Genomic DNA, 22,083 nt, shown 5'->3' on the forward strand with positions numbered 1-22,083 from the left:
TTTGCCTGTTTTGCTGCTGCCATTTTGTTTATTGTTGCCCTGCCTCCTTCCCCTGATCTCCACCCCGCCTCCCTGTTGACTCTCCCTCCCACTGATACTGACCTCGCTGCCCCTCCACGATCGCGCAGTGACCGTCCTGCTTTCAGCAGAAGCGGCCGCTCCATGCTCCCAGCCTCCGGATTTGGTATCGTTATTGCAGAGTTCTCACCTGATTAAGCCTGCACAGTTTTTGAAGTTTTAGAAGCGCCTAGCTTGTGTGTAGCGCTAGACTGCCCCGACCTCCCAGCATTTGTGTAGACTTCCGCCGAGGCCATTAACATATTGAAGCCCCCAAAGTGCGCTTGCGTGACAGCAGCTCCTGCACCGTGCTGCCTGAATAGATAATATTGCCTGCTATTGCATTGTGTATTAGCGCCGCCGCCTCTGACATCGTGCTCGCCTCCATTGTGCCCCAGTGTTGTTGCAAGTTTGCCTGTTTTGCTGCTGCCATTTTGTTTATTGTTGCCCTGCCTCCTTCCCCTGATCTCCACCCCGCCTCCCTGTTGACTCTCCCTCCCACTGATACTGACCTCGCTGCCCCTCCACGATCGCGCTGTGACCGTCCTGCTTTCAGCAGAAGCGGCCGCTCCACGCTCCCAGCCTCCGGATTTGGTATCGTTATTGCAGAGTTCTCACCTGATTAAGCCTGCACAGTTTTTGAAGTTTTAGAAGCGCCTAGCTTGTGTGTAGCGCTAGACTGCCCCGACCTCCCAGCATTTGTGTAGAATTCCGCCGAGGCCATTAACATATTGAAGCCCCCAAAGTGCGCTTGTGGGACAGCAGCTCCTGCACCGTGCTGCCTGAATAGATAATATTGCCTGCTATTGCATTGTGTATTAGCGCCGCCGCCTCTGACATCGCGCTCGCCTCCATTGTGCCCCAGTGTTGTTGCAAGTTTGCCTGTTTTGCTGCTGCCATTTTGTTTATTGTTGCCCTGCCTCCTTCCCCTGATCTCCACCCCGCCTCCCTGCTGACCCTCCCTCCCACTGATACTGACCTCGCTGCCCCTCCACGATCGTGCTGTGACCGTCCTGCTTTCAGCAGAAGCGGCCGCTCCACGCTCCCAGCCTCCGGATTTGGTATCGTTATTGCAGAGTTCTCACCAGATTAAGCCTGCACAGTTTTTGAAGTTTTAGAAGCGCCTAGCTTGTGTGTAGCGCTAGACTGCCCCGACCTCCCAGCATTTGTGTAGAATTCCGCCGAGGCCATTAACATATTGAAGCCCCCAAAGTGCGCTTGTGTGACAGCAGCTCCTGCACCGTGCTGCCTGAATAGATAATATTGCCTGCTATTGCATTGTGTATTAGCGCCGCCGCCTCTGACATCGCGCTCGCCTCCATTGTGCCCCAGTGTTGTTGCAAGTTTGCCTGTTTTGCTGCTGCCATTTTGTTTATTGTTGCCCTGCCTCCTTCCCCTGATCTCCACCCCGCCTCCCTGTTGACTCTCCCTCCCACTGATACTGACCTCGCTGCCCCTCCACGATCGCGCAGTGACCGTCCTGCTTTCAGCAGAAGCGGCCGCTCCACGCTCCCAGCCTCCGGATTTGGTATCGTTATTGCAGAGTTCTCACCTGATTAAGCCTGCACAGTATTTGAAGTTTTAGAAGCGCCTAGCTTGTGTGTAGCGCTAGACTGCCCCGACCTCTCAGCATTTGTGTAGACTTCCGCCGAGGCCATTAACATATTGAAGCCCCCAAAGTGCGCTTGTGTGACAGCAGCTCCTGCACCGTGCTGCCTGAATAGATAATATTGCCTGCTATTGCATTGTGTATTCGCGCCACCGCCTCTGACATCGCGCTCGCCTCCATTGTGCCCCAGTGTTGTTGCAAGTTTGCCTGTTTTGCTGCTGCCATTTTGTTTATTGTTGCCCCGCCTCCTTCCCCTGATCTCCACCCCGCCTCCCTGCTGACCCTCCCTCGCCCCTCCCCCTCCACTATCCATATATGACAGATGCTCCCGCGTGCAGCGTCCACGCGCTGCGGTCGCGCCGAAGGTGCGCCAAAGGCAAGCCCGTCTAGGCCTGTCCGCGCCTGGACCGCGCCCAGCGCCAGAGCCCCTGGTCCTCGTAATGCCCAGCCCTCCCGCATTACTTACGACGCCTCCACCCTCCTAGCCCTTAACCCCGGCCGACTCTCCAACTGCGCCCAAGCCGCTCCTGGACACACCCATGGACCCTTCACTTGCTACTCCTGCAAGTTCGACGGCACCAAGAAAAACTCCTCATCCACGATCACACATCCGAGATCTGACTCCAACCACCTAAAATGCATCCTGCTCAACACCCGCTCAGTCCACAGACACGCCATCGACCTCTGGAACCTACTAGACACCATTTCTCCCGACGTCGCCTTCCTAACAGAAACATGGATGAACACCTCATCAGCTCCAGACATCACCATTGCCATCCCGGAAGGATACAAGATCATCCGTAAGGACCGCACCGACCAAACAGGAGGAGGCATCGCTATCGTCCATAAGAACTCCATCCGCATCTCAACCTGCTCAGACGTAAACCTTATCAGCGCCGAACACCTTCACTTCCAGATCCACACCGACCCCAAAACCATACTCAGAGGCACACTCCTCTACCGACCTCCAGGACCCCGTGCACAATTCAGCGACGTTATCACTGACTTTATCACCCCACACGCCCTCCCTTCCGAGGAATACATTCTGCTGGGAGACCTCAACTTTCACCTAGAAAAGAGCAATGACAGCAACGCCACCTCCCTTCTGGACAATCTCGCCAACCTCGGACTCAAACAACTTGTCACTACGCCCACCCATATCGCTGGGCACACACTCGACCCTATCTTCACCTCCAGCAAACATGTCTCCTTCAGTCACACCACTACTCTCCATTGGACGGACCACAGCTGCGTTCACTTTATCTACAAAAAGACCACAACTCACAACCATCCTCAACCTACTATGCGAAGAAACTGGAACAAAATCACCATCGACCAGATCTCCTCATCGCTTCTCCAAAACCCCCCTGCCCACTCCTCTAACCCCGACCAAGCAGCCATTAACCTCTCCCAATGGCTATCCAACAGCGCCGACATCCTAGCACAGCTGAAAAAACGTCAAATCAAACTAGGCAGCAAAAACACATCCTGGTTCAACGATGATCTTAAGAAATCCAAGAAACTCTGTCGCTCCCTTGAGAAGGCCTGGAAAAAAGACCCAAACACCAGCACCAGGGACGCCTTCAAGAACGCCACCCGCATACACCACCAACTAATCCGATCTGCCAAGAAAGCTGCATTCAAAGACCGACTAGACAACAACGCCCACAACAGCAAGGAATTATTCAACATCGTCAAAGAATTTACCAACCCCCCAGCCAACTCCAACGACATCACCCCTTCTCAAGCCCTCTGCGACTCCCTAGCTTCATTCTTCCACAACAAAATCGCAGACATCCACAACAGCTTCGACAACCGACCCGGAGACCAACCCACCCAACCTTCTGCAGGACCTTCACCCCCCTTGAATATCCTTAATGACTGGAACCCAATCTCCACTGAGGACACCATCCGCCTGATGAACTCCATCCATTCAGGATCCCCCACAGACCCCTGCCCTCACCACATCTTCAATAAAGCAGACTCCATCATAGCACCACACCTTCGAGACGTCATCAACTGCTCCCTCAACTCTGCCACCTTCCCGGAAAGCTGGAAACACGCAGAACTTAGCGCCCTTCTGAAAAAACCCACAGCGGACCCCACCGAACTCAAAAACTACCGCCCCATCTCGCTCCTTCCATTCCCAGCCAAAGTCATCGAGAAAGCTGTCAACAACCAGCTCGCCGCCTTCCTAGAAACAAACAAATCCCTCGACTCCTCACAGTCCGGCTTCCGAGCCAAACACAGCACGGAGACCGCCCTCATCGCAGCTACAAACGACATTCGAACTCTTCTGGACAATGGAGACACAGTCGCCCTCATCCTCCTCGACCTCTCCGCAGCCTTCGACACAGTCTGCCATAGCACCCTTCTACAGCGCCTCAGAAACATCGGAATACAAGGAAAAGCACTGGAATGGATCACCTCGTTCCTCACCGGAAGAACCCAGAGAGTCCGCCTCCCACCATTCAACTCGCGGCCATCGCACGCCAACACAACCTCAACATCATCTCCTACGCGGATGACACTCAACTGATCCTATCACTCACCAAAGACCCTAACACCGCCAAAACTAACCTACATGAAGGAATGAAAGAAGTAGCCGAGTGGATGAAGCACAGCCGTCTGAAACTGAACTCAGACAAAACAGAAGTCCTTATCTTAGGCACCTCCCCCTCCGCCTGGGACGACTCTTGGTGGCCAGAGGCCCTTGGAAAAGCACCCATCCCGACAAACCACGCACGGAACCTGGGCGTCATCCTGGACTCCTCACTCTCTATGAACAGACAAGTAAACGCCGTTTCATCATCTTGCTTCAACATTCTCCGCATGCTCAAAAAAACATTTCGCTGGATCCCCACCGAAACCAGAAAAACGGTCACCCATGCACTGGTTACAAGCCGCCTGGACTACGGAAACACCCTTTACGCTGGTACCACCGCAAAACTCCAGAATAAACTCCAACTAATCCAGAACGCATCAGCCAGACTCATACTAGACATCCCGCGTAAAGACCACATCTCTAGTCACCTGAAAAACCTCCACTGGCTCCCCGTCAATAAGAGGATCACTTTCCGACTCCTAACCCACGCACACAAAGCACGTTATGAAATTGGACCCGAATGCCTCAACACACGTCTTTCCTTCTACACCCCCTCCCGTCAGCTACGATCCTCCAACCAAGCCCTTGCTACCGTACCTTGCATCAATAAAAGCACCATGGGAGGTAGATCCTTTTCCTACCTCGCAGCTAAAACCTGGAACTCACTCCCCACTCACCTTCACCTCACTCAGAACCATCTAGCATTCAGAAAGCAACTTAAAACTTGGATATTCAACAAATAACTCCCCACCCTCCTTCAAGCGCCTTGAGACCCTCCGGGTATGTAGCGCGCTACATAAATGTTTTGACTTGACTTGACTTACCACTTGCCTGGCAAATCTGGCAGGACCTACACTTTGTGTCAGAATTCTAATGCATTTTGGTCCAGTAAAAGTGGGTGACAAGCCTTTTAAAGGTCATGAGCCAGCCCCAGTAGGAAGGCTCTGAAGCTCTGGAGTATCACCAGTACATGGGCTGACCCAGGCTCAGCAACCTTAGGCTCACTATACAAGAGGCCATTCTCCCAGTAAATCCAATGTGATCCAGACCGATCACCTGCTGCCTGGTTTGCAGTCTGCTGCCGCAAACCTACAAGGGAAGGGCACCTCTGATGCTCCTGGCAGAATTCCTCCCTGGAGGGGCCCCCTTCCTTTTGCAAATGGGTCAGTTCAGGCAGATTTCCCAGTTCGGCCACCTGCTTCCCTGCAGGCTCCAGGGCATCCCCCTCAAAGTTTCCTCCTTCATGGACTGTGGGAACTGAGGGGGGCAGTTTCCCACCCCTTGCCTCTTCTCTTTCTGGCAGGCACCTGGGCCACTGTTTCAGACTCCAGGTTCTCTGGATCCGCCCTTACCAGCTGCCATAGACCGAGTGGTCACACACACCCACTCAGGCAGAACCAGCATCTCCAAATGAGACTTATGCTCCACCTTCTCCCAAGGGGAACTCTCCAACTCATTGCCTAACAGACAGTGAACAGGCATGGATGGCCTCACAGCTACTTTTAATGTACCTGCAACCCCCCCTCCCCCCACTCAAATGAAACCTGTGCCACTTTGCCGTAGCACTCTGGGTTGTCAGCTCCAACTACTGGGTAGAATGTGTTGGGGACCACCTGCTCCTCAGACACGAGCTGACAACTGACAGCAGTCACCCTGGCTCCAGTGTCTCTCAGAGTCCACACTATGGCCATTGACGGTCACCCACTGCCTGTATTTCTTAGTGTTATCAGGCAGATGAGCTCTTGGGACCATCTCATTGTTTCCTAAAGAGACTAGGGTAATTTCTGCTGACCCCCACCCCTCTTGGGCACCCGAATCCTCCCCAAGGCTACACTATCCATCTCCCGGGGCAGTGCACCAGTGGGTGCAGTGGTAATCTTTTTGGAACACCTAGGGTCCCCCTGGAAGTGACCCTCCTGACCACAACCATAACATGCCCTAGGCCCATTCTAGACAGGTTTACCTGTAGGGACCCATGGCTTCATTTCAGTGGGAGGCCTGTAACCTTTTCCCATGGTTCCCTTGGGAATTACTTTGGGACCCTTTTTGAAACTCCTTCTGTTTACCTATGTCCCATCCACTCTTCTGCTGGGGACCCTGCCGACATTTGGAGGAGTCTCCCACATAACCTTTTTGGATCCTGGTACTGGCCCAATGGTCCGGGGCAGAGCAAGCTTCTTGGGGTCAGTCACCCTACTGTCAATCAAGTGCTGGCGTAGCTCTGGAAAATAATTATTTAACAAGTGCGCCCATGCAGCCAAATCATAGAGCCCTTGAAAATCATTTACCTAGCTATTCTTCAACCATCCATCCAGTGCTCTGCAAAATTTGAGACATACTCCACCCAAGTGCTTGACTTCAGCTTCTTACTGGCTCTCCACTTCTGCCTGTATAGCTCTGGGGTCAAATCATACCTCCCTATTAAGGCTTCCATCATGGGGGCATAAGACATCTGATCGTCAGTGGGTAATGCAAGCCACATGTTCCTCCCTTCAGAGAGAAAGAGGCTGCACAACCCCACTCCCTAGTCTCTCGCAGGGACTCTGTAGGACCTCATTGCTACCTCATAAGCCTCAAACCACTGACCAATGTCTTCCCGCCTCCCAAAATCCTCAATAACATCCTTGGGCATGTGTACCATCCCTTCTCTAGGTACTGATGGTGCGCTGCCACCTTTGGGATTGGACTCTATACTTTTTGCTTTTAGATTCAGTTCCCTCAAACCTCTCTCATGCTCTAAGAGCACCTTTTTCTCTTCCAGGGCTAATTTCCTGCTCTGAAATGGCAATCTTCTTTTCCCAGACTGAGCTTTGTTAATTCCAATTCATGCATCCTTTTTTTCTCCCTGTCCTCATTCAAGCGCTTCTGCTTGAGACAGCCACTTAGAAGAGACTGCTACCCCCCGGGAAGGTAGCCTCCCCCAAGCAAACCCAATAGCCAATCCTGCTGTCCTTCTAAATTCTCCACCTCATCATGCTCACTGGCATCCCTTGACTCCAACCCGGCCCTCAGCGCCTTTTGGAATTCCTCCTTTCTAGAAAGGCCTCTTACAGAGATTTTAAACTTTTTGCAGATAGCTTTAAATTTTGGCACAGTGTAGGTTTCATCCCGATCCTCTTCAAACTCAATATCCATGGATGCAATTGATGCTGGCTTTGCATGATGAAGATCGGCAGTTCTCAGTTGCAAGAAAAAAATAGTCCCAAAGAAAAAGTTCCTCCAATTGTATGTGGTTGCTTGATGGTTTGCACTCTACTAGTAGTGTACACCAATCACTGTATGTAAGACACAAATGCAAGTCCAGATCCTCACTGCTGACCTCCAATGTTAGAAATGGGGGTCTCTAATTTGCACAGGTAGGTACCTTTGTCCAAGTATGGACCCTTCTTCCTAGTCAGGGTAAGGGGGATACACTTTTAAAAGAACCCCTGCTCACCCCCTTGGTAGCTTGGCACAAGCGGACAGGCTTAACTCAGAGGCAGTGTGTAAAGCATTTGTGAACACATACAGTAATACAGTGAAAACACTACAAATGGACACCACACCAGTTTAGAAAAATAAGTAATCTTTATCTAATCCAAAACAGTACCAAAGTGACAAAAATCCTCAATACAGTACTACAAATATGTTTTTTAAAATGTAGAAACAGTTCTGTTTCAAGAAAATGTTGGATGCGACACTTTTACATAAAATACCTTGGATGAGTCAAAAAATGCAAGCAAAAAGGGTTGTGGGGAAGGTGATGAATCGGTTCCTTACACTCAGGGAAGGTGATGCATCGGTTCCTATCTCCGAGGGATTTGATGCGTAGGTTCCTTATTGCTGCACAGGGGAGGCGATGTATCGGTTCCTTACTGGAGAGGAGGGGATGTGTCGGTTTCCTACAGCGTGAGGAGGTGATATGTCATTTTCTTACTGCGTCCCTCAATGATGCGAAAGACTTCATGCTTCAATGCGATGCGTGACAATGCAGTACTATGTGTGAAGACCCGAGATGCGCTGCGATGATTGCAACCGCGTCCCCTCATGCGTCTGTTCTTCCACAACAGGGCCTGCATCAGAATCGGTGCGGTGATCTTGGATGTTGGAGATCAGTGAACAGGATTCGTTGCACAGCAGACACTTCACCCGCAAGCAGGCGCTGCGTCGATTCTTCGGCGATGATGCATCGGAAAATTGGAAACAGGCAATGCATCGATTTTCACAGTTGTTGTAATTTCCTGCCACAAAACAACCTCCAGAGGCCCAGAACACTGGCAGGCACCTCTCAGCAGTTCAGAACTCCCAGCAAAGGTGTTCAGGGAGGACTGGGAGTGAAGTCTTTGTGTCCCTGAGACTTCAGAACAGGAGGCAAGCTCAATTTCAACCCCTTGGAGATCTTCCTCAAGCAGGGGACACAGCACACAGCAAAGTCCTTCTCCTTTCCTTGGCAGAAAGTAGTCACTGCAGGCCAACCCTAGACAGAAAACAGCACAGGGGAAGCATTCCTCCTCGGTTTTTCAAGCTCTTCTGCTTGGCAAAGGTTTCTCTTGATTCCCAGATGTGATCTAAAAGCCTGGGGTCTAGGCCCTTCTTTTTATAATACAACATCCTTTGTTCTTTGTGGCAGAGAAGCTCTTTGCCCAGAAAAACCCAGTTCCGTCCTCTCTGGAGCAGCTTCCTGGCAGGAGGTGGAGACAGCATTGTCCTTGGCAGACCAGTCTCATTCAGGTGCGAAAGAAAGCTTCTCCCCTACCCAGAATGCAGCTCAGGTGCATTCAGCCCAGCCCTAACTCACTCTGGAAAGGCAAGACACACCTCAACCCCCCAAATGGCTGTCTGAACTAAATGCACATCCCCAGCCCCTGCCACTCCAAAGCCAGACAGTCAATGCACAACCTAGCAGAGGCATACTGGATGGTTAGGCAAGAAAATACCAACTTTTTAAAAGCAATATTTTCAAACCTAGAATGTAAAAATCCCCCTCACTAAAAGATGCATCTTAACTTTATTTTCCTATCTTGTTCCCATGGGCAGTAATGTTCATCATATGTTAAGAGCAAACTCCCCATTCTAGACTAGGGAGATAGCCTTACAATAGTGAAAAACAAAATTGGCAGTATTTCACTATCAGGACATGTCACACACATCAGGGCGTGTCCTACCTTTCACATACCCTGCACCATGCGCACAGGGGTACCTTGGGCCTACCTTAGGGGTGACTAACTTGTAAGAAAAGGGAAGGTTAGGGTCTGGTAAGTGGGTGCACTTGCCAGGACGACATCACAGTACCAAACTGTGAACAGACACTGCAGTGGCAGGTCTGAGTTACATTTACAGGCTGCTTATGTGGGTGGCACAATCAGTGCTGCAAGCCCACTAGCAACATTTGATTTACAGGCCCTGGGCACACACAGTGCACTGTAGTAGGGACTCATTAGTAAATCAAATATGCCAATCATGGAATAATAACATTTTACAAGGAACACTTGCATTTGTCACTAAACCGAAGTGGCAAAGTGCCCAAAGCAGCTAGACAAGTAAAAACAATGTCCAACACACTGCAAAACACAGGAGGCAAAGGCAAAAATACAAGGGAAACCCACGCCAATGATGCCAGGTCTAACACAAATTTACAGAAATCAGCTCCTTGGCATGTGTTAACTTTACAGCATAAATAAGTATTAATATTACACATTACTTGCTTACATTATCATTTATGTAGTGAACAATGACTGTTATCTCCCTTTGTGTGGTATGTGCTGATGTATGTCTACCATCATATATAGTGCAAACATCTAAACATTACAGTCATGAAAAATGTAGCCCTAATCCGTACAGCTACATATTGTACTCTTCATTATGTGAAAATCAATTCAAAAATATATGAAGTACACAATATGCTATTCAAAAAGTATACATTTACTGCACAGTACTCAATTGACTTTGCCCTACGGTGGTTAATGACACAGCATGGGTTGAAATAGCTCATATCCACTCTCAAAGCTAAAGTTTTTTTCAAAACATGATATGGATATGTGCCAGACATACGTTACATAGCTGTGAAATGTTTGTTAAATACTGACATGTAATCAGTAATATACATCGTTATTTAATTTAATCATAGCAACTGTGGTTAATATGTCATCTGACTAAATCTAACAAATTGCTCCTATCATATCTTTTAGGTAGACACACGCCTTATGATAACGCTGGGATTTCAAGTTTTTCGGACCCTAACACCGAAGGTATGTGTCTGCAAAACACTATTAGATGACTCTTACTACGTCAGTTACTGGTTCTTAACAAGCATGGACACAAAGGTCCAGATTTTGTAAAAAGTGATGCAATGCACCAAGACAACCTGCTGCTCTGTGTTGCATGACTGTGAAAGTGCAGGAATTTACCAAATCTTCAATGATATGGGTCATTCCTGCCCTCTCACTGCACAGCAGCAATGAGTGCAGGTAGCGCCGACCCAGACACCCATGCACCATGGTGCAAGGCTGCCTATGTTATATGTTGAATTGTTTTTGTGCTGGAAAGGACACCTTCCTGCACAAAAAAATCTTAGAGGCTTTTTTCTCTTTCTATGTGTGCTGTAGCATAAATCACAAGTGAAAAGAGGAAATAACTAGGAGAAATAAAAACATGTCTCCTTGTTACACCTCTGTTTGGAAGGCATACAATTATGATTCAATTCCAGATGGACTATCTTTAGTACATCAAAATTAATGGGTGGCTGCATGGGAAAACCCATGCTTCAGCCATGGAATGCCTTCCCTTTTTATTTTGTTTTTCATTTTACACAAAGGGAGCATAATTCAGATACAGAGAACAATAAAAATAAATAATTCATTATTAATAACATCAAGTTACTCGGATTTCCTTCCTCATTACACTCCAATCACTGCATACATTTCATTTAACAATTTTCTAAAAGACAAAAGAAAACCATTTTCCAGAACATATTTAGCAAAATATCTGTCTGGCATTCCATCGGTTAGAGATCCTTTTTTCCAACCACTTCACAACTGGGACCTACATTTGAGCTCATGTCTTCCTCGCCTTCTGGCCCTTGCATTAATAGAAATTACTCTCCAGATAGAAATTACTCTCCAGCCATTGATTATAAGTGGGAGGGTCTGGATTAAGCCAGGCTGTGGCAATGCAGATCCGGACTGCCGTCATGGTGGCAAAAACAAAATATTGAATTTCATTGCCTGCCTCTTTGTTAACTGCACCTAAAAGCATCGGCTGCTGTGACAAAACTATCTGCGTTTACAGAGAGGCCCCTAAAAAACAGACAATAACCTGCTTAAGTGAATCCAACTTTGTGCAGTTACATAGCATATGCCCTAGATCAGGAAAACTTGTACCCTTAATCCCCAACCTCCTATCCCAGTTCTCCGATTGCTTTTCCAGGTTGTCTAGCATAAGCTCAATTAAACACCTGCAAATCTGCCTTATCTTGCAACCTTTCCCATCACCAAGCAGCTTATAGGCACTCTCTCTACCAAAACAATTTCCCATTTCCTTTTTAACACAAAATCCCTGTACTTAAACAAATCCCTCTTTTCTAATAGATATTCCCATTGTAGCTCCCCAAATGATTTTTAGCTGATTTAAATTTAAAAAAAATCCCTAAGCTTCTCAATTCCAAATGCTTCCCACCTAATACAATATTCACAATGAAAGATGTCTGGAGGTATCGGGGCTCACCAAAGAGTTGTATAATAGCTACATCACCCGATTCTGATCTTTTTAACCTGTATCCCAAATCTTCAATGCATCCTTGATTGTCTTAAATGTAACTTTTTTTTAAATAACTTGGTTCAACGTCCTTAAGAAGCATTCATTGGCCTTTACCCCCATTGACAGCTCGTGGATAGAGGGCAACTCCTCTGCCACCTGATCTTCAGTTTGCCTGCCCACAGTTAGAAACCTGATATATTGCAATGCAGCTGCCCAGTAATAATACCTAAAATTCGGTACTGCCCACCCAACCCTTGCTCTGGGTAACGTAAACAATATGAGCTCCCTCCTAGCTCTAGCATATGACCATATAAAACTACTAGAGATCTTCTTCATCCTCTTAAGCCAATATTGTATTAATTCTATGGGGATAGTTAAAAAATAATGAAGAATTTTGGGCAAAAGCAGCCTTCTATTTTCATTGCAGCACCCAATAATGGTTAAGTGAGATTGCCCATTCGCCTGAGAACACTCTTGACTCTCTGTAAAACTGGAGCAAGATTTAATTCAACTATCTGTTCAACTTTATCCATGGTATCTATCCGTAAACAAACTGCATTATCGATTTGGCGCTTGTCCTCCAGTTCAATCTGATCTTAACTGCTGAGTCTTGCCTTTTTCAGGTAGTAAGTAGCCAATAACTCTTCCAAACTTTAGCTCTACCTCCCTTATAGACCCTACTGGATGGGGTGTGAATAGCACAATGTCATCTGGGTATGCAAGTATCTTTATACTGATGCCATGAGATACTAGTGAGGTGATTAACACATTAGTTTACAGTCTCCTAATCAGTGGGTCAACGTAGAGAGAAAACAAGAGGGGCCAGACTTGTCCCTCTCGCTATTTGAAAGGCTTCCAACTCGCCCCACATTTATGCTATTTGATTCCTATAAAGCTCCTGAACATCTATAATGAGGTCCAGCTCCAAATGATTCCATTTAAGTATGGTCCACAGATAATCTCATTGCACCCAATCAAAGGCCATTTTGGCATTGATTTGTATCAGAGCCATAGGATTATCTGATACTCTAGCTTTGTTGAACAGGGCAATTACCCATCTGGTATGATCAGTGGTTCCTCTACCAGGAATAAAGCCATGTTGCCATGGAGATACCAGTTTTCCAGTAATCTTGCTTAGCCGGAAGGCCAGGATCTTAGCATACCACTTGGCATCACTATTTATCAATGTAATGGATCTATAAGACCCAGGCTCCAACGGAGGCTTCTTCTTCTTCTTAAATACCACAATATTTGTGGAGACCCAGCAAACTGATCTCCTTGCACTTCGCAAAAAATATTAACTATATCCACATCCTGAGCAGAGTAGAATACTTTATAAAATTCAATGGATTTGTATACGAGCCTCCAGCCTTTTCATATGGTAATGCAAAAAGAGCCTCCTTAATTTCCTCTCCCTCGAATGAGGCATCTAGGGCAACCTGCTCGTCAGCATATAACCTAAATAGGCTGAAAGTACTGTGTATTTTCACTCTCAGCAGTCACATCCTCTGGCCAGTACTGCTCTCTGTAAAATTCCTTGAACACCCCAAAGATCACATCCTGGATAATAAAAACCAGAACCCCCCTTGTCTCTTATTTCCTGTATGTCCCTGCCCTTTCACTATATCACCAAGATTGTCATACATGTGTTGGATTGTAGTGTAGTCCCATTTCATTCCAACAATATCTGGATTATTATTTTTTGTAGCCTGTGTTTTCCATCCTCTTGCTCGCTTATGGAGCCTTGCCACATCTCTGTCAGGGAATAAAAGTGTTCCACAGCCTTGATAACATCCGTATCTGGTGCCTTATAGGATTTATAACTGACCTCGCTGTTACTTTTAGTGGTTATAACGTTGCCTTTTACTGCATTTCTTTCTCCTTTTGATTTAAAAGCATGCTGGAGATAGAAATCACTGTTGCTCTGTTTTCTGAGATCACTGGCACTGCTAATAGTACCACCCACAGTCGGTTGACTTATGCCACCAGCTACTTTTAGCTCTATTACAGGCTTTAGTGCTAATAGTATACCTACCAGGCACATATGTTGGTGCAATTGCCTCAGGCAGGAGCAGGGTGCATGGCAGAGGCACTGCTGCTGTCTGAGCAGTTTTCTCACTCTGCACGAGAAAAGAGGGTGTGGACGAAGTGAATCACTCATCGGTGGTTGCCCCCAACCAGAAACCTCCAAGCAATTCTAGCCCCAACATTTAAACAGGATCAACCACACTTCCCTCACTTTTACTGGGCCAATAGCCTCTTCGTCATTAGCACTGACCAGAGATTTCTCCAGGAGTTTTATCAGCATGCTGGCTCTCTGCCCCATCCGCTGTACATGTGATAGAGGTGCTGTGACATCCGATGACGGTTGCATCGGAGACATCCTCACTGATCAAAATTGGTGGCAATTTATTCTGTCTGCTGGACAACATTTACCAGCCTCCATCACCATTTCCATATCCAGTTCAATGCCGAGGACGTGACGGTTATGTCCTCGGCTGTGACACTGATGTGCCAAGGACATTACCGTTACTCCTCGGCACAGCCCAATGAAATACCGTTGCTGTAAAAAGCAGCGGGATTTACTTGTTATTTTTTTAGGCTCAGGAGCTGGGGAAGAGCTTCCTCAACCTCCCAAGGATCTTTTTTTCAATGTAATGACAATCGGGTGCATGGCATCCTTATGTCATTACATTGAAAGTGAACTGAAATAAACTAATTGGCTCATTTCAGTTTCACTGCTTCGCTGCTTGTGGGGCTATCTCAGCCCCCAAGCACTGAAACACACAGAAGAGGTATCATTGGAAAGGGAAGAATCCCCTCCCCTTTCCATTGGTACCCTTGCCTAGTGAATCCCTGCTAGGGGATTGCCCAGAATGGTGATCCCCAAGCGGGGATCCATCACTAGACACAAGGGAGGAGGGGAGTGGCCCCTTGGGAAACATGTTTGCTCCCCACATATTATTTTGGGCTTAATCAGTCTTTCTGCCCCCCGGGGGGCACAGAGCACACTAGGCACCAGTCCCTGCGTTTTTGGTCCTCTACTCTGCAGTCATCTAGGAACACCTATCAAAGCTAGTCACTTCTGACATCCGGGGGAGTCTACATAAATGTTCTACCACCCTTCATTCCCCAAGGTCTCCCAATAAAAATGCTACTTCACTTTTGTGGGTGAGCCAAGGGCCCGCGGCAGGGAAGGGTCCAAGATGTATTGTAGAGGCATAACAAATGATCAACCACAAAACTACATGGTTTTGAAAAGGGGGCACCTGCATGTTTGTTCCTGAGCTCGGTGGCCATCTAGGAAAACCTACCAAACTCAGACAGTTTTGAAAACTAGACACACAGGGGAGTCTAAGGAGGTGTGGCTTGCATGGATCCCTAATGTTTTCCTACCCAGAATCGGTTTCAAACCTCAAATGCAGATTTTTTGACAATGTTTGTGGTTTGCCAGGGATTCTGGATAACAGAACCAAGGGGGTCATTAGTATGGCGGGCGGATCGCCACCGCCCGTATGGCGGTGGCGATTTGCCTGCCATAAACCACAGCCTGCTTTCAAATTCCCCCTGCCACATTACCATAGCGGGGGGACACCGGCGGACGGAAAGACCGTCCACCGGTTTTCCGCTTGGTCGAAGAGTCGACGAGCGGAAAAGCTGCTAACATGGTGAAGATGTCTGGGAGACATCGCCATCCATATTAGCATGTCAGCGGGGAAATACCTTTTCATGGCAGCAATGCTGCCACGGACAGGCAGGCGGTTCACGCAATTGGGGGCCTGTAGCTGGCCCCCAGTGATTCTGGGGGATGGGGGATGCACATGGGGGGTACCTATGGCACCCCCCTGCAGTTCCATGCACAACATGGCAGGCACCACGCGGTGCCTGCCACGTTGTGCATGGAAGTGCACGACATGCCTTCTTGGCATTGCGGCGGGCGATGCTGAGAGCACCGCCCGCCACAATGCCAAGAATGCAGGATGGTGGACACATCCTAATGTCAACAACAGGACCCCCGCAGCAATGGCGGGCGGTCCCATTTCACGAAAGGATTGTGAAATGTAGATGCAATGTCATTGAAATGGTAATACTCCTAAGCTATCTCTATTTTTCTAATTTATACCATTGTCTCTGTCCAAAGGATTTTTAAAGAAGTTAGACGCTACTTAGCAAACAAATATCTGAGGGTATATATAGGAAACCTCGCTGTACAATACAGCATCTCCAGCTCCCCTGCCGTATGGGAGGAATTTCACACCCAGCTCTATGGCATTACCATGCATCCACCCATGGATTTTGGCACACTCACAGATTTACAAAAACTTGTAAACCTGGGAACCCATCAAAGTGGTACCCCTTCCTATAAAGATGTCACGAGGAAAAATATTTGTACTTTTTGTTATTTCCTCTTTCTTCATGTGCTGCATTGTGCCTCAAAGGACTGTTGTTGTGCATGAAGGTGTCCTTTCCTGAACAAAAACAATCCTGCCTATAACCTTGGCACCTTTGCACCATGGAGCAAGGGTGCCTGCATTAGGGCTAGGCAGCCCTCAGTGCACCAATGCAGGTAGAGAGCACAAATGTGTCATATCTTGGTACATATGGTGCATTCCTATTCTCTTCCTGTCATGCAGCACAGCACATTTTCCTGCTGTGTTGCATGACTTTTTCATAAAACTGACCCTGGTATTTATCACCAAATTTGGCTGAGAATAAGAAAGATATGCAAACTAAAGATCTTAATGCATAGCGTAGTAAGATCTATTATGTTAAAATTGTAAATAAGGCTTACTCGGATACTGAAAAGTAAGTTTGAATGTCAAAGGGAAAGGCTCATGGGAAACACACAGCTCTATACACGTAATCAACGCAGACTGATGTCACAGTAAGTAGAACCAAGCACAAGCAATCTTGGTTTATGTAAAAGTAAAAACTTGAGTGGTCACTGGGAGAGTATGAACGTGCTTACCACTGGGGTATCTATAAGAGATGTGTTCAGCAAAAGACACCATCAAAGAAGTGGTGTGTTGTCTGGAGTTAAAGAAAGACTTAGGTTGTTACTGGGAGAGGCTGTAAGTGCTTAGCACTTACCATCTATGTTCATGTTTCCAGCAAAGAGTGCCCTCATGGTAGTGGTGTGCTTCATAATACAAAAGTAAATACTCTGGGAAAAAATGGGGAGAGGTATGTTAATAAGATGCTGGGTGAAATAATGCCTGACAGTAAGGATGAGAGAACAGCCAATACCTCGTAAATGTGTACATTGGTCGGGCTGGAAAAACTGCATAGGTAGCATAGAGACCATATTTGACCAGTCACAAAATGAAGGCCAAGCTGGGGAATTAATCCCTGAAATGCACAGTGAGTAGCCTGGGATGTTGTTAGCCATGGTGCCAACATAAAGTCCAACCAGGGCGTCAGTGTTCCTGAGAGCCCTGTTGGGATGTTCGTCTATAGTGTTGTCTCTGTACAGGCAAAATAGGTGGTGTAGGTAAGGTATGGCTGCATTTCAATTTGTTGTCTTGCTCCAGAGGATATCATTGTTGAGCCCAGTTTGGTGGGTGGCCAAACGAGCAGTCAATTTTTTTTATGGGGCCAGATGTAGGTGGCCATTAACCGGCCGTTACCGACCGGTAAATGTGTGTTTGGGATGTAGGGGGCCAATTTTACCGATTCGGTAAAATACGGAATCTGTATTTTTACCGATTCGGTAACTTCTAGATGTAGGTGGGACTCTTCTGAGTCCCAAAGGCCTTTCCGATTCGGTATTTTACCACCCAATCCAATTGGGTGGTAAAATACCGAATTCAGGTGTGCATGCACATGTGTGCATGCACACCTATGCCATGTGACAGACAGACATGCCCTTAGGGCATGTCTGTGTGCCACATGGTACACATGCCTGTATTTGGGGTGCTAGAGGGTGTCAAAGTGACACCCCCTGCACCCTTGCTGGAATTGGTATTTACCGAATCGGTAAATACCGATTCGGTAATGCCCATTGATTCCTATGGGCTTCAATGCCCATAGGAATCAATGGGCATTACCGAATCGGTATTTACAGAATCGGTAGATACAGAATCTTAACGATTCGGTGTTTACTGTTTCCGTAATACCTACACCCCCCCCCCCCCTCTATTTTACCACTTCTTAAATACCGAATCGGTAAAGTTCGGTATTTAAGAAGTGGTAAAATAAAATTACATACATCTAGGCCATAGTGTTTTTTTCCATCTGCAGATTTGCCTCTAACACTGTCAGCGTAAGTCTTCGGGAAAGTGTTATGTGTCAAGGTAATGAATGTTCATTCTTGTAGTGGTCTTTCTACAGCGTATACTGCTGTGGTGTGCCAAGATTTTGCTCTTTACTGCCCAGGTAATATACCTATATAGCGTTTGTTACAGGGGCATTTGATCATATAAATAAAGTTTTTGGAATAGTAATTGGTGTGTGACCTCTGTGTCGAGATGTGTGTGTGTGATCCAGTTGGATGACCTTTGAAGGTACAGTAAGGGCACAGACTTAACATGACCATCATGGGAAGTGTCCCACTCAGGTGGTAGACACCATAAATGTAGCTGCATCTGTCTGGTAGTTACCCTTGGTCAGGTTGCCTATGTGTTTCTTCCCTTTGCTGAGCCGACTCGAGGCTTATTAACTGTGGCCAAGATTGCTTGTGCATTGTTCTACTTACTGTGACATGAGACCATGTCGATTACGTGTATAGACTTATATGTTTCCCATAAGCTGTATGCTACATACCAGATGACGCTCGCATCCAGATGTATGCTCCAGTGACATTCCAGTGATCTGCAATTTGCAACACCTGTTCCCACTTGTGACACGTGTGTTTTGCTTCTTAAATGCCACCAACTCTGCACACTAGTTACCTCCATGGTGGCAGAAATCTGGGTAGGTCATTCACAATTCAAGCCTTTGTCAAATTGTGAGTACTGACTTCTATGGACTGGCTGACCTTTGACATTCCAACCTACTTACTCATGTCTGAGTAACACTTATGATTGTCTGTCCTTAGGTTGCTTAATGCAAGTGAACGTTTTCCTCCGCCACCTATTGTTGGGGTATAGTACTACCTCTTATATGGTAAGCCTCCCTTTTTGGTACACAGGCATTTACGTTTTTCACTGTCCCTGAACTGCACATGTTGACTTTGGTGTGCATTGTCTCTCGTGTGTACTTCTTGTTAGGTTAATGTTGATGCTGGGTCAGTTCACACCTGCACCATTAAAGCGGAGGTGACCTAAAAAAAAATGCACCTTTCCAAATGTGCAGCATGCCATTGAATTTTTTATTTTTATTTATTTTACAGATTTGTAAAGCGCATGGCTGCCCGAAAGCGTCCCAGCGCTAGTTGCAGTTTGCTGAATGCAAATGTATTAATCTGTTATGCCTCACTTTCTCTTTTCAGGTTGGTTTATAATCCTGAGGGTAAACCATGTACTAGTGTGATTGCTGTTGGGTATGGTTTAGATATCATGCATTTTTTATAAACCCATCCACTAGTACATTAGGATCTTAGTCCTCATGAATTGCCATGATCAGCTTTGACATTAAATAGGCAAGAAACACGTCGACCTTCTTTTCAGTATCACTTTTTAAGCTTGTTTAGACCATTGTATCCATTTCTAGCCATTCATTCTTTTTAACGAAAATAAGGGAACATATATAGTAAATTTACTATAGGTTCCCGTTAGCAATCTTTAACCTCACACTGCACCAGTCTATTCACATTATCACACCTAACAATGCACCCCATATCTGAAACCACATCGGCAAAAAACTAAAGAACTCCAGCCCCTCTCAGTGCCCATTGGAAATTGCAGCACCAGCCCAACTAGGAGCTGCCTAATGATGAGGCATGACACTCATTTGGGTGTGTGAGGGCTCTTGCTCCTGAGAAATCAGTTACCCCAATCTGATGCATGAGTATTTTCCCGGCCTCTTACTCACCTTTTAGAAACTGCATTCTCTTTTGACTTACATAAATCTTGTGCATGTCTCATTTCCTGTAGAATGTTAACATTCATGTGAGATCCATGGACATTACCAAACTGCATGTATTTTAAGTGGTTGTATGATAGAAGCATGAATGATTTTACCATGCGTGCCTCTTCTACGCAGCCCAACCACAAATGCGTCTTAACCATGTATTCCCTTACCAAGCATGGCCTTACCACAAAATTTAATGGTATAGGCATTATTGATAAAGGGGTATATGTGGCTAAGATCGCCATTACCTCGTCTCCCCTTGACCACCCACTAAACCCTGCCCCACACTTTCCCCTTTAACAACCCCAACTCCTTCCAGTGCCCTAAAACTTACCTGACCCCCAACACTAAAAATTACCCCAACTACTCATTCCCTTCCTGCTGCCCTAGGGCCTAAAACCCTACACTACCCGCCCTCCTGCCCCCCTTTACTGTCCCTTAAACTACCAACACCTCTTCCACTGCCCTAAACATAAACTGACCCCCTCCCAGCCCTAAAAAAACACTCCAACTACCCATTTCCCTCCCACTGCCCAAAGGCCTGAACCACTACACTACCCCGCCCCAGCGCTATCCCTTAACCTAACCCAACGCCTTCCAAAGCTCTAAAATCTATCCCAACCCGCCCTAAAAACTACCCCAACTCCCCATTCCCCTCCCACTGCCCTAAGGCCTAAAAGCCTGCACCCTAACTCACACCACCCGACTCCCCGGCCCACTTGCACTGTCCCTTAAACTAACCCAACCCCTTCCAGTGCCCTAAAACCTACCCAACACCCAACACTAAAAACAAACCCAACTAACTATTCCCCTCCCACTGCCCTAAGGCCTACAACCCTACACTACCCCGACCCTCCAGCCCCAACCCCTTCCCCTCCCTTAAACCTACCCTGACCCCCTCCCAGCCCTAAAAACTACCCTAACTACCCATTTCCCTCCCTCTGCCCTAAGGCCTAAAACCTACACTGCCCTGCCCCCTCGCTGTCCCTTAAACTAACCCAACCCATTCCACAGCTCTAAAACCTACCCCAACCCCCACCCTGAAAACGACCTCAACTACCCATTTCCCTCCCACTGCCCTAAGGCCTAAAACCCTGCACCCTAACTTACACTACTCTGACCCCTAGCCTCCCTGCGCTGTCCTTTAAACTACCCCAAATCCTTCCACTGCCCTAAAACCGACACGACCCACTCCCAGCCCTAAAAATTACCCCAATTACCCATTCCCCTCCCACTGCTCTAAGGCCTAAAACCCTACACTACCTGTTCCTGCCCGCTCTGCCCCTTTAACTACCCCAACCTCTTCAACTGACCTAAAACCTACCCTGACCCCCCACCTAAAAACTAACCAAACTACCCATTCCACTCCCACTGCCCTAAGGCCTAAAACCCTGCACCCTAACTTACACTACCCTGACCCCCCCCCCCACTAGCGTTATCTCTTAAATGACCCCAACCCCTTACACTGCCCTAAAACTTAGCCCAAGCCCCTCCCAGCCCTTAAACAAAAACAGCCCTACTTATTACACCACTACTTCTTCCTGCTTCTGTCTTCCTGCAGCTAGACAATGCACTGCCTTAACCACGCATATTTGTGGTTAAGTTATGCGTCAAAGAGCTTGCATAGTCGGAACACTCGCAGTTCAGACTACAGTGTTCCGAATGTTTAGCACTTTTTTTTGTATGATAGAAGCACGATTGTTTTACCACATCCCATTTTAAGGTGATGAAAGAGCAAAGAGTAACAGTTATCTTGTGTTCACTTTGGTATAATAAATAACCCTGGGTGTAGTTCGCGTAGTAGCACTACGCATAGCTACGCGAAGTGCACTTCGCACTACGCGAGCTACGTGAACTGCGTAGTGCACTGTGCATAATGCTGTTCGCACTGATTGCACAGTGCCGGATGCTTGTCCGCACTGTGCAATGAGTACAAACCGCATCTTGCACAGTGTAAGCGGTTGTTTTCTGACGCTCGAGTGGATTTCTACTCGAGCGGCAGCTTTCTCAACACGGACTGATAGTTTCTCATTGCGAGTGGTCGCGAGCATACGCGACCACTCGCAAT

This window comes from Lissotriton vulgaris, chromosome 11 (assembly GCF_964263255.1).
Source record: "Lissotriton vulgaris chromosome 11, aLisVul1.2, whole genome shotgun sequence".
NCBI classification, from domain to species: Eukaryota; Metazoa; Chordata; class Amphibia; order Caudata; family Salamandridae; genus Lissotriton; species Lissotriton vulgaris.